The 13,433-nt window shown below is 42.4% G+C and overlaps 1 protein-coding gene across 1 annotated transcript in view; it reads right to left on the reverse strand.

Moving 5' to 3' along the window:
* TNFRSF8 (TNF receptor superfamily member 8) overlaps positions 1 to 13,433 on the reverse strand; it is a 258,101-nt gene that overhangs the window by 171,409 nt on the left and 73,259 nt on the right. The window lies entirely within an intron of this gene.

The raw sequence follows: 13,433 nt of genomic DNA on the forward strand, positions 1-13,433 counted from the left end.
CTAGTAGACAGCCACACTCTATCTCCTGACTGATAAGCAGGTTCTGGTGTTCTATGTGCATCTGCTCCTTTCTTATAAGCCACCTTTGCTTTGTCCAGATTGTCCTGTATGGAGGTATGAACTGTCTGCAAATGCTGAACCAAAGAGGTGACTGATGGAGTGTTACATGTAACTGACAGAGGAATGGGTAATACTCTGGGATGGAAACCATGAGATCCATAAAAGGGAGTAAACAATGTAGAGAAGTGATGGCTGTTATTATACGATAGTTCTGCTAACCAGATCATTTCAGCCCAATCCTGATTCGTCTGAAGGGACTGACATCTCACAAACTGTTCCAGGCTTTGCCCGTTCTGTTTGTCCATCAGTCTGAGGATGATGGCTAGAGGACAGACGAACGTCAATCTGTAATAAAGTACACAATTGCCTCTAGAATTTGGAAACAAATTGTGTACCCCTGTCCGTGATAAGACCATAAGGAATGCCGTGTAGTTTGACAATATGATGTAGAAAAACCTGTGCCAACGTGACTGATGTAGGGAGACTAGACAGAGGTATAAAATGAGCTGATTTAGTGAATAGATCTACCACTACTAATACCGTGGTGTTTCCTTTTTTTGTGCGTGGCAATTCAACAATGAAGTCCATCGACACAGTGTGCCAAGGGCCTGGTGGAGAGGGAATAGGATATAAAAGTCCTACAGGTTTGATGTGAGAGGCCTTGCCTTGGGCACAGACAGCGCAGGTTTTGACATATTGTGGTACGTCCTGATTCAGGGTTGGCCACCAACAGTAGCGTTTCACCAATTCAATAGTCTTCTTGTACCCTGGATGACCTGCAACACCTTGTGCATGGCACCAATTCATAACCGTATGTCTTTGTTGGACTTCAGGTAAGTATAATCCATTATGTACATATTGTAACCCCAGTTTCGTTTGAGTGTCCTGAGTTTGAAGAAAGGCAGTTGCTTCTGGCCTCTGTTGTGCGTTAGCTACTTCCTTCAGGAATTGTTCTTCCGTGAAGGAGCCTACAATTATCTTGTTGGTATCTATAATGGAGGGAGGATCTTCCGCTATCGGGGGACTTTCATAACCCAAACGGGACAAAGCATCTGCTTTACCGTTTTTCCTTCCTGCTCTAAAATGGATTTCAAAATCATATCCACCAAAGAACTGAGTCCATCTCAGTTGTCTCATGGACAATGCTTTAGTGGTTTTGAGATACTGTAAGTTGCGATGACCTGTTATTATGGTGACTGTGTATCTGGTACCCAATAGATATTGCCTCCATTCCTCCAGTACCTTCTTTATTGCAAGCAACTCTCTTTCCCCAATGGCATAATTGATTTCCGCTGGAGTGAGCTTATGTGAATAATAAGCTACAGGATGTAGTTCTCCAGTCTCTGAATGGGCTTGTGACAACACTCCTCCTACTGCAACTTGAGATGCATCAACCTCCACTACAAAGGGGCTCTGTTGGTCAGGATGTCTTAGTATAGGGGCAACAGTAAATGCTTTTTTCAAGGTCTGAAAAGAATGCTCAGCTTCAGAGGACCATTCAAAAGGCGTATCTTTCCTCAGGAGTTTGGTGATGGGTGTTACAATCTCTGAAAAATGCTCTATAAAACGCCTATAAAAATTGGCGAAGCCAAGGAACCGTTGTATCTCCTTCACTGAAGCGGGAGACGGCCATTGAATACCAGCCTGTACCTTGTGCGGATCCATTTGCAATCCCTGTGATGACAATATATACCCCAAAAAGGCAACATGGGACCTGTGGAAAAAACATTTGTCCAACTTACAGAACAGGTAATTATCCTTTAGTTTCTGTAACACAGCTTGAACATGACCCTCATGTTCCTCCAATGTAGCTGAATAGATAAGGAGATCATCTATATATGCGATGACACATTTATCCAGCAGTTCTTTCAGCACATCATTTATGAAATACTGGAACGCGGAAGGCGCATTACAGAGCCCAAAGGGCATCACCAAATATTCAAACAATCCGAACTTGGTGCAGAACGCCGTTTTCCACTCATCTCCTTCTCTTACTCTCACAAGATGGTATGCCCCTCTTAGATCCAGCTTGGTAAAATACTTAGCTGTCTTAACCTGATCTAGGAGAGAGGAGATGAGTGGCAACGGATATCTGTTCTTGATAGTTACGGCATTAAGGGAACGGTAATCTATGCAGCAACGCAAACCACCCTCACGTTTAGGGATAAAAAAGAGAGCTGATGAAGCGGGGGACCTAGAGACTCTGATAAACCCAAGATCAAGCATTTTATCCAAATATTCTCTTAGGTAAATGTTTTCCTTCTCTGTCAAAGCATATACTCTGCTAGTCGGAATACGAGCCCCTGCTTGTAGGTCAATTCTACAGTCGTATACCCTGTGTGGGGGTAGACTGGTGGCTTCCTTGGCATCAAAAATCGATGAATACATGTTATAGGCTTCTGGTAAACTCACATCAGGTTTTTCCACATCATCTTTCATCTCGCGTACCACTGCCTCATGGCCTACTGGATCTATCAGGGGTTCACTGGCTGTAGTTTCTAATACTGTAGTATTTATACTGGACAGCGTAGAGGCAATAGGTTGCTTGTGTGTATGGCATAATACAGAATCGAATGATATCCGTTCTGTCTGTCAATCTATGGTCGGGTTATGGAGTCTTATCCAGGGAAGTCCTAACACCACAGGGAATTGCGGGGACTGAATGATATCAAAGCTAAGATATTCCCAATGGGTGTCAGCTATGATAACTTCTAATGTCTCTGTGGTATGGGTTATGGGGCTGGATTTCAAAGAACTCCCATCGATAGTATATACCTCTTCCATGATTTTCTTTGGTATGTAGGAAAAGTGGTTCTCCTTTGCCCAGTTACCATCCATGAAGTTACCGGAAGCCCCGGAATCAATCATTATGGAGACTTCTAATCGGTGAGTATTTCCTTGCAACAAAGAAGGCACAAAAAAGTAACTCTGTGAATGTGATAAGGAGGAGACTATTGATCCTGAATGACCCGATGCCTTAGTCTCTCTTGGCTTCGGGTCCTCTAGTTTTCCGACTGTCTCTTTTGTTTAGGCTTAACGGGGCAATCCCTCAGGAAATGCCCGGCTTTGCCACAATACAAACATAGTTTAAGATTCCTTCTGTGTTGTCTTTCTGCCTCACTGAGGGGTCCCTTAATGCTCCCAATCTGCATAGGTTCTACGGTTTCTACACTTCCTTCAGTCTCAGTTTTGCTGTCTTTGAAAGGTATTCTATTGAATTCACTCCTAGTCTTATCCTTCCTTCTTTCTCCTAACCGGTGATCCAGTTTTACTACTGGATCAATTAGCTCTGGACATGTATCCGGGGGGTCAACAACATGAGCTAAAGCGTCTTTTAATTCATCACGCAGCCCCTTATAAAATAAGGCGCTGCGTTTCTCCCGAGGCCATTCAGCTTCTGCCACCAGACGGTGAAAAGTGGATGTATATGTAGCTAGATCTTTAGAACCTTGTATGAGTGTCAATAGTTTTGTATCAGCTGCATGTGTGAATGTATGTTTGTCAAATAATTTCCGCAATTCTCTCTTGAAAGCGTTATAATCAAGAAGCAGGGGATCATCTCTCTCGATTAGGGGTATGGCCCAATTCGCCGCAGGACCTCCTAAATATGAGAGGACGAAAGCCACCTTAGCTTGATCTGAAGGAAAACAAGCAGTTTTGCACATAAAATGTAATTGGCACTGACTAATGAATGCTGCGCATTTGGCTGGGTCTCCATTGAATCTTTCCGGGGGAGCCAAGGGTATAGGGGGAGGTGGAGTGACAACTTGTATAACAGGAGTCTGTGGGCCTGTAGCACCCGCCCCACCATCTATGTCCATTCTGTCTAATCTCTCGGCCAATGCTTGGGTCTCCCTCTGGAGATTACCCATCATGTTTGCCAGGTCGTCTAAAGTCACCTCCATGGTACATGGGCGGCAAATAAATAATGTCTTCGCGTTCTGTGATGCTTGACACGAATGTTGCCTCAGAAGTACCAAGAAGGTGATGTTCTTTCCACTGACTCCCCTAACTGGTTCACCACATGCCAGAATGATATCACTGAACAATGATAGTGATGCCCGTCAGGGGAAACAGGGGGACAAAACAAGGAAAGTGGGGGAAAAACACAGGTATCTTCATATACAGGAGGAGTAACTGTTCTTTCTGGGGAGCCACCAAATCTCTGAATACTGGAGTCCTATATGGATACAAAGAACAATGGTTAGTGTAGTAATTCGATGAGTTGTAGTAAGAAATGTGGGAATAATGAGAAAGTTACATACGGAGCTCAGGTGAAAGAGCTGGCAACATGTATATAGGGATGTCTGGTCTGGTGATCAGAAATGGGAGTTTTCTGTATATCCTGCAATATGTTTTAGAGTGAGTACCTTACTATCTGTGCCCCACAGGTAAATGAGGAGAACATAATTTTCAGCCTACCTGTGTAAGGGATGGAGGAAAGCCTAAAAGACTGGAACTAGAATCAACACTCCTCTAGTACCAGGAAAACAATAACTAAGCGCCGGGACTAGTATCAATGCTCCACTAGTTCCAACAAATATCAAGGGAAGATCACCGTCTTCCTAATCCACCTAAAGTATTGCACGTACCGCGTGGCAAATAAGAACTCCAACAAAACTACAAAACAACTAATAGCCACTCCCTTAGACGCTCAGGGAATTGCTGCCGATGCTTTCAGGGCAACGCGAAAATACGCGAGAGTAAAGCAACACAACTGTACCTCTCGCTATATGGAAAGATACTAAAACAATCAATATTAAGTCACTAGTCTGTACTTGCCAGGAGACGACCCGACGACCGCCGAAGTCCCGACGGATCCCGCTACTCGCCACCACCGTGACCCGGACACAAACCAAACTTGACCCCGGAACCGGAACGGAACGCGAAGCGTTCAATGTAGGGAAGGGAGTGGTTGAATGCTGGGAATTATGCATCCGCGCATGCTCGATTCTTCGCGCATGCGTCTTGATCATGCCAACCAACTGGATGTGAGGATTGCCAACCACGTCCTCGAACACAAGCACGACAGTACACCCCTCCTACTCCTCCGCCAATAGGTTTGGGTTTGTTGGGATAGCGACGATGGAAAAGGCGTAACAATCGGGGAGCATGTATCTGACTCGCAGGTTCCCAGCTACGTTCTTCAATACCATACCCTTTCCAATGTATCAAATATTGCAATCTGCCTCTGCAACGCCTAGAATCAATGATCTTTTCAACCTCATACTCTTCTTCTGAATCCACCATCACCGGACTCGGTATAGGTGGGAGGCGTGTACCAGGCTCAACGGGTTTGAGGAGAGATACATGGAACACTGGGTGTATTCTCATCGATGGAGGCAGGTCTAGTTGTAGCGCTACAGGATTAATGACCCTTGCAACCTGAAAAGGCCCTATAAACTTGGGTTTAAATTTACAGGAACCACGCAAAGCAATATGTCTAGTAGACAGCCACACTCTATCTCCTGACTGATAAGCAGGTTCTGGTGTTCTATGTGCATCTGCTCCTTTCTTATAAGCCACCTTTGCTTTGTCCAGATTGTCCTGTATGGAGGTATAAACTGTCTGCAAATGCTGAACCAAAGAGGTGACTGATGGAGTATTACATGTAACTGACAGAGGAATGGGTAGTACTCTGGGATGGAAACCATGAGATCCATAAAAGGGAGTAAACAATGTAGAGAAGTGATGGCTGTTATTATACGATAGTTCTGCTAACCAGATCATTTCATCCCAATCCTGATTCGTCTGAAGGGACTGACATCTCACAAACTGTTCCAGGCTTTGATTGACCCGTTCTGTTTGTCCTTCAGTCTGAGGATGATGGCTAGAGGACAAACGAGCGTCAATCTGTAATAAAGTAAACAATTGCCTCCAGAATTTGGAAACAAATTGTGTACCCCTGTCCGTGATAAGACCATAAGGAATGCCGTGTAGTCTGACAATATTATGTAGAAAGGTGCTCGACACATATTAACTTCATGGAAAAAATTACTATAAATTCATGGTTAACATCTGTGTATAAAATACATTAACATTTGAATTACCTGGCTCCAGATTTCGAGAATACCTCGGCACAGTTTTCCTATTACAGTTTTAGTATCTCAGTAGAGCAATTCATAATAAATGCATTTTGCAAACCCATCAAATATTTTTGTATAATACAACTTGCACAGATAATCTATCAATTATCACAACCTGTAAACAACCTTTTTAATGTAAACATTACAACTGTAAAAAGTGCTCAGTGCAAGAATCTAAAAGTGCATGTGCATGTCCTAGAAGTGAAATAGGCTACAAAAAGTTTTAAACTGTAGATTTTGACTGGGAAGACGGCTTGAATTATTGATTCATTCGTTATTTATCTAATTTGTATAAATACATTGTTTCCTCTAGTTGGTACCACCCAATATTAGTGCATTGCTCTATCCTAACTTTGTTTACAGAGAAGTGTAGAGGACCTTGGAAAATTTAAGTTGAAATATTTTTTAATAGTTTAAAGTCTTAAATTATTGTAGATTTCTTTCATATGTTCCATATGGGGCCACAAAATGTAGCTATTACATACAGCAGGGCACCTGCAATGAGGGACAGTTTGGTCAAAAGTAACCTCTAGAACCAAACAGGAACAACTTGGCTTACACAACGCAAAGGATTTTTTAAGTGCAAAAATGTGTAAAGCTTGCCAATATGGCATCAATAAAGCAGCATATAAGATCCCCTTTGGTAATCAGGAACGTAACATCACTAGACCATTAACATGCAGGACTGATCATGTAATCTATGTGCTGGAGTGCACATGTGGCCTACGATATGTAGGAAGTACTATACTTCAGGGCCACAAAAGGATACTCCAGCATATACGTGCCATCAAGAATCAGAATCATTCCTATCCTGTGGCGTGGCATTTTGGCAAATGCCACAGGTCCGATTGCAATGATTTAAAATACTATTTGATTGATCCCGTACCACCAAATAAAAGAGGAGGAAACCGTGAAAGGATGTTACATAGAATGGAAACTTGGTACATCCTTGAGCTAGACTCTAAACATCTGGGCGGATTAAATGCTACGGAAGCCCTCTACACTTCTCTGTAAACAAAGTTAGGATAGAGCAATGCACTAATATTGGGTGGTACCAACTAGAGGAAACAATGTATTTATACAAATTAGATAAATAACGAATGAATCAATAATTCAAGCCGTCTTCCCAGTCAAAATCTACAGTTTAAAACTTTTTGTAGCCTATTTCACTTCTAGGACATGCACATGCACTTTTAGATTCTTGCACTGAGCACTTTTTACAGTTGTAATGTTTACATTAAAAAAGGTTGTTTACAGGTTGTGATAATTGATAGATTATCTGTGCAAGTTGTATTATACAAAAATATTTGATGGGTTTGCAAAATGCATTTATTATGAATTGCTCTACTGAGATACTAAAACTGTAATAGGAAAACTGTGCCGAGGTATTCTCGAAATCTGGAGCCAGGTAATTCAAATGTTAATGTATTTTATACACAGATGTTAACCATGAATTTATAGTAATTTTTTCCATGATGTTAATGTTTGGATTGAGCTTCCATGGTTTTAAATCCAGTACCAAACGAGGTATTAGATATGTAAACATATAGTTTATTGTTTATGTCTACGACTGTTAAACATTTTGCACCTGTCACTTTAGGAAAAATTATAGAAAAGGCAAAGTGAAGCTGTGGAGCGAGTCATGTGATAAAGGCCCTCCGGGGCTGAAACGTGTCATGGCTGACTGCTGCTAAATGGGAAAAAAATAATTTTGCCAGCACCTATTTGATGGTCCGTGCTCCAGTCATTGCAGAGAATCTACAAACGTGGGGTGGACAGTGCCGGATATATATATATATATATATATATATATATATATATATATATATATATATATATACATATATATATATATATACATATATATATATATATATATATATACGCAGCGAGTCTGACAAAAATTGCTGGCCGAAGTACTCCGACTCCTACTAAGGAAACACATGCTTTTATTATTACAAGTGAGTTGGAACCTACTGAAGGTAAAATAATGAAGTGTTCCTCTGGACTATAACTACCAGCATGCAAATCTCATGATAAACGCAAGTGGGCGTAAACATTTATTATGGCGCATGAATGTGAATAAATTGAAAGGAACAACTTGCCACTCATTTGTTGAAGCTGCCTCTGATGAGAGACGCCATGTCTCGAAACGCGTAAGGCAAACGAACAATAATCCGGGTATGGGACCAGCTGTCATTGGTACGCCGAAAGGAAGGCTTGCTGCGGAGTGCGTCCTGCAAAGCTTGTGGGCAATTGGATGAAATAAATTACACGGCGGCCCTCGTCGTGGCAAGGCGCACCATCTTGCAACCTTAAAGAGGCTGTGGTTGAAACTGTGTTCAAACCTATTCAGCGCAGCGAGTCTGACAAAAATTGCTGGCCGAAGTACTCCGACTCCTACTAAGGAAACACATGCTTTTATTATTACAAGTGAGTTGGAACCTACTGAAGGTAAAATAATGAAGTGTTCCTCTGGACTATAACTACCAGCATGCAAATCTCATGATAAACGCAAGTGGGCGTAAACATTTATTATGGCGCATGAATGTGAATAAATTGAAAGGAACAACTTGCCACTCATTTGTTGAAGCTGCCTCTGATGAGAGACGCCATGTCTCGAAACGCGTAAGGCAAACGAACAATAATCCGGGTATGGGACCAGCTGTCATTGGTACGCCGAAAGAAAGGCTTGCTGCGGAGTGCGTCCTGCAAAGCTTGTGGGCAATTGGATGAAATAAATTACACGGCGGCCCTCGTCGTGGCAAGGCGCACCATCTTGCAACCTTAAAGAGGCTGTGGTTGAAACTGTGTTCAAACCTATTCAGCGCAGCGAGTCTGACAAAAATTGCTGGCCGAAGTACTCCGACTCCTACTAAGGAAACACATGCTTTTATTATTACAAGTGAGTTGGAACCTACTGAAGGTAAAATAATGAAGTGTTCCTCTGGACTATAACTACCAGCATGCAAATCTCATGATAAACGCAAGTGGGCGTAAACATTTATTATGGCGCATGAATGTGAATAAATTGAAAGGAACAACTTGCCACTCATTTGTTGAAGCTGCCTCTGATGAGAGACGCCATGTCTCGAAACCCGTAAGGCAAACAAACAATAATCCGGGTATGGGACCAGCTGTCATTGGTACGCCGAAAGGAAGGCTTGCTGCGGAGTGCGTCCTGCAAAGCTTGTGGGCAATTGGATGAAATAAATTACACGGCGGCCCTCGTCGTGGCAAGGCGCACCATCTTGCAACCTTAAAGAGGCTGTGGTTGAAACTGTGTTCAAACCTATTCAGCGCAGCGAGTCTGACAAAAATTGCTGGCCGAAGTACTCCGACTCCTACTAAGGAAACACATGCTTTTATTATTACAAGTGAGTTGGAACCTACTGAAGGTAAAATAATGAAGTGTTCCTCTGGACTATAACTACCAGCATGCAAATCTCATGATAAACGCAAGTGGGCGTAAACATTTATTATGGCGCATGAATGTGAATAAATTGAAAGGAACAACTTGCCACTCATTTGTTGAAGCTGCCTCTGATGAGAGACGCCATGTCTCGAAACGCGTAAGGCAAACGAACAATAATCCGGGTATGGGACCAGCTGTCATTGGTACGCCGAAAGGAAGGCTTGCTGCGGAGTGCGTCCTGCAAAGCTTGTGGGCAATTGGATGAAATAAATTACACGGCGGCCCTCGTCGTGGCAAGGCGCACCATCTTGCAACCTTAAAGAGGCTGTGGTTGAAACTGTGTTCAAACCTATTCAGCGCAGCGAGTCTGACAAAAATTGCTGGCCGAAGTACTCCGACTCCTACTAAGGAAACACATGCTTTTATTATTACAAGTGAGTTGGAACCTACTGAAGGTAAAATAATGAAGTGTTCCTCTGGACTATAACTACCAGCATGCAAATCTCATGATAAACGCAAGTGGGCGTAAACATTTATTATGGCGCATGAATGTGAATAAATTGAAAGGAACAACTTGCCACTCATTTGTTGAAGCTGCCTCTGATGAGAGACGCCATGTCTCGAAACGCGTAAGGCAAACGAACAATAATCCGGGTATGGGACCAGCTGTCATTGGTACGCCGAAAGGAAGGCTTGCTGCGGAGTGCGTCCTGCAAAGCTTGTGGGCAATTGGATGAAATAAATTACACGGCGGCCCTCGTCGTGGCAAGGCGCACCATCTTGCAACCTTAAAGAGGCTGTGGTTGAAACTGTGTTCAAACCTATTCAGCGCAGCGAGTCTGACAAAAATTGCTGGCCGAAGTACTCCGACTCCTACTAAGGAAACACATGCTTTTATTATTACAAGTGAGTTGGAACCTACTGAAGGTAAAATAATGAAGTGTTCCTCTGGACTATAACTACCAGCATGCAAATCTCATGATAAACGCAAGTGGGCGTAAACATTTATTATGGCGCATGAATGTGAATAAATTGAAAGGAACAACTTGCCACTCATTTGTTGAAGCTGCCTCTGATGAGAGACGCCATGTCTCGAAACGCGTAAGGCAAACGAACAATAATCCGGGTATGGGACCAGCTGTCATTGGTACGCCGAAAGGAAGGCTTGCTGCGGAGTGCGTCCTGCAAAGCTTGTGGGCAATTGGATGAAATAAATTACACGGCGGCCCTCGTCGTGGCAAGGCGCACCATCTTGCAACCTTAAAGAGGCTGTGGTTGAAACTGTGTTCAAACCTATTCAGCGCAGCGAGTCTGACAAAAATTGCTGGCCGAAGTACTCCGACTCCTACTAAGGAAACACATGCTTTTATTATTACAAGTGAGTTGGAACCTACTGAAGGTAAAATAATGAAGTGTTCCTCTGGACTATAACTACCAGCATGCAAATCTCATGATAAACGCAAGTGGGCGTAAACATTTATTATGGCGCATGAATGTGAATAAATTGAAAGGAACAACTTGCCACTCATTTGTTGAAGCTGCCTCTGATGAGAGACGCCATGTCTCGAAACGCGTAAGGCAAACGAACAATAATCCGGGTATGGGACCAGCTGTCATTGGTACGCCGAAAGGAAGGCTTGCTGCGGAGTGCGTCCTGCAAAGCTTGTGGGCAATTGGATGAAATAAATTACACGGCGGCCCTCGTCGTGGCAAGGCGCACCATCTTGCAACCTTAAAGAGGCTGTGGTTGAAACTGTGTTCAAACCTATTCAGCGCAGCGAGTCTGACAAAAATTGCTGGCCGAAGTACTCCGACTCCTACTAAGGAAACACATGCTTTTATTATTACAAGTGAGTTGGAACCTACTGAAGGCAAAATAATGAAGTGTTCCTCTGGACTATAACTACCAGCATGCAAATCTCATGATAAACGCAAGTGGGCGTAAACATTTATTATGGCGCATGAATGTGAATAAATTGAAAGGAACAACTTGCCACTCATTTGTTGAAGCTGCCTCTGATGAGAGACGCCATGTCTCGAAACGCGTAAGGCAAACGAACAATAATCCGGGTATGGGACCAGCTGTCATTGGTACGCCGAAAGGAAGGCTTGCTGCGGAGTGCGTCCTGCAAAGCTTGTGGGCAATTGGATGAAATAAATTACACGGCGGCCCTCGTCGTGGCAAGGCGCACCATCTTGCAACCTTAAAGAGGCTGTGGTTGAAACTGTGTTCAAACCTATTCAGCGCAGCGAGTCTGACAAAAATTGCTGGCCGAAGTACTCCAACTCCTACTAAGGAAACACATGCTTTTATTATTACAAGTGAGTTGGAACCTACTGAAGGTAAAATAATGAAGTGTTCCTCTGGACTATAACTACCAGCATGCAAATCTCATGATAAACGCAAGTGGGCGTAAACATTTATTATGGCGCATGAATGTGAATAAATTGAAAGGAACAACTTGCCACTCATTTGTTGAAGCTGCCTCTGATGAGAGACGCCATGTCTCGAAACGCGTAAGGCAAACAAACAATAATCCGGGTATGGGACCAGCTGTCATTGGTACGCCGAAAGGAAGGCTTGCTGCGGAGTGCGTCCTGCAAAGCTTGTGGGCAATTGGATGAAATAAATTACACGGCGGCCCTCGTCGTGGCAAGGCGCACCATCTTGCAACCTTAAAGAGGCTGTGGTTGAAACTGTGTTCAAACCTATTCAGCGCAGCGAGTCTGACAAAAATTGCTGGCCGAAGTACTCCGACTCCTACTAAGGAAACACATGCTTTTATTATTACAAGTGAGTTGGAACCTACTGAAGGTAAAATAATGAAGTGTTCCTCTGGACTATAACTACCAGCATGCAAATCTCATGATAAATGCAAGTGGGCGTAAACATTTATTATGGCGCATGAATGTGAATAAATTGAAAGGAACAACTTGCCACTCATTTGTTGAAGCTGCCTCTGATGAGAGACGCCATGTCTAGAAACGCGTAAGGCAAACGAACAATAATCCGGGTATGGGACCAGCTGTCATTGGTACGCCGAAAGGAAGGCTTGCTGCGGAGTGCGTCCTGCAAAGCTTGTGGGCAATTGGATGAAATATATATATATATATATATATATATTACGTTTGTGGGTTTATATTTTTTATGAAGTTTATTTGTTATATTTTGTTAAAATGGATATTAAATGTAATGTCTTTTATTCAAATTAAAATGTATATAAATATTTAATATATTTAAAATATATTATTTTATTTTATATATATATATTTAAATCAATATTTTTTACATCTATATTTTTTATATCGATATTTTTGATTCAATATATTTGTACTCACCTGTGTAGGTTTGGGAGTCGCTATGTTTGTATTCTATATTTTTTTAATATTTTTAACATCAATGTTTTTGGGATCGATATTCTATCAGTGAACCAATGTTATGCTTGGATACTATTTCTTTTTCTCTCTTTGGTACTTCATTGAGTTATTATAGGTCATGCCTATTTTCCATAAATATTAAAGCAAAATATAGAGAGACAATTAACAGATGACAGTAGGAGGTAGAAGTCAGGGACTGTGCTGTCCTACGGTTTACTACTACACCATGTAGACTGTTCATATAGTATAATAATGCTCCTTAACCTTACTGAAGGTGGTAGCCACCAGTGATCACAGTTGCCAGATAAAGCCCAGTTACTGACAATTGCTCAAAAGGAATCTACCTCTCTTCCAATACCTCTTTTCCTGTGCCTTCAGATGTCTCACTTTGTTATCAGGTGGTTGGTGGAGTATTTGTAGCGAGAGAAGGTGAATCAACAAATCTGTGAGACTACCTTAAGGATAGTACTGAACACTTTGTTACACCAACAACC

The sequence above is a fragment of the Lissotriton helveticus genome, chromosome 5_1 (assembly GCF_964261635.1).
Source record: "Lissotriton helveticus chromosome 5_1, aLisHel1.1, whole genome shotgun sequence".
NCBI classification, from domain to species: domain Eukaryota; kingdom Metazoa; phylum Chordata; class Amphibia; order Caudata; family Salamandridae; genus Lissotriton; species Lissotriton helveticus.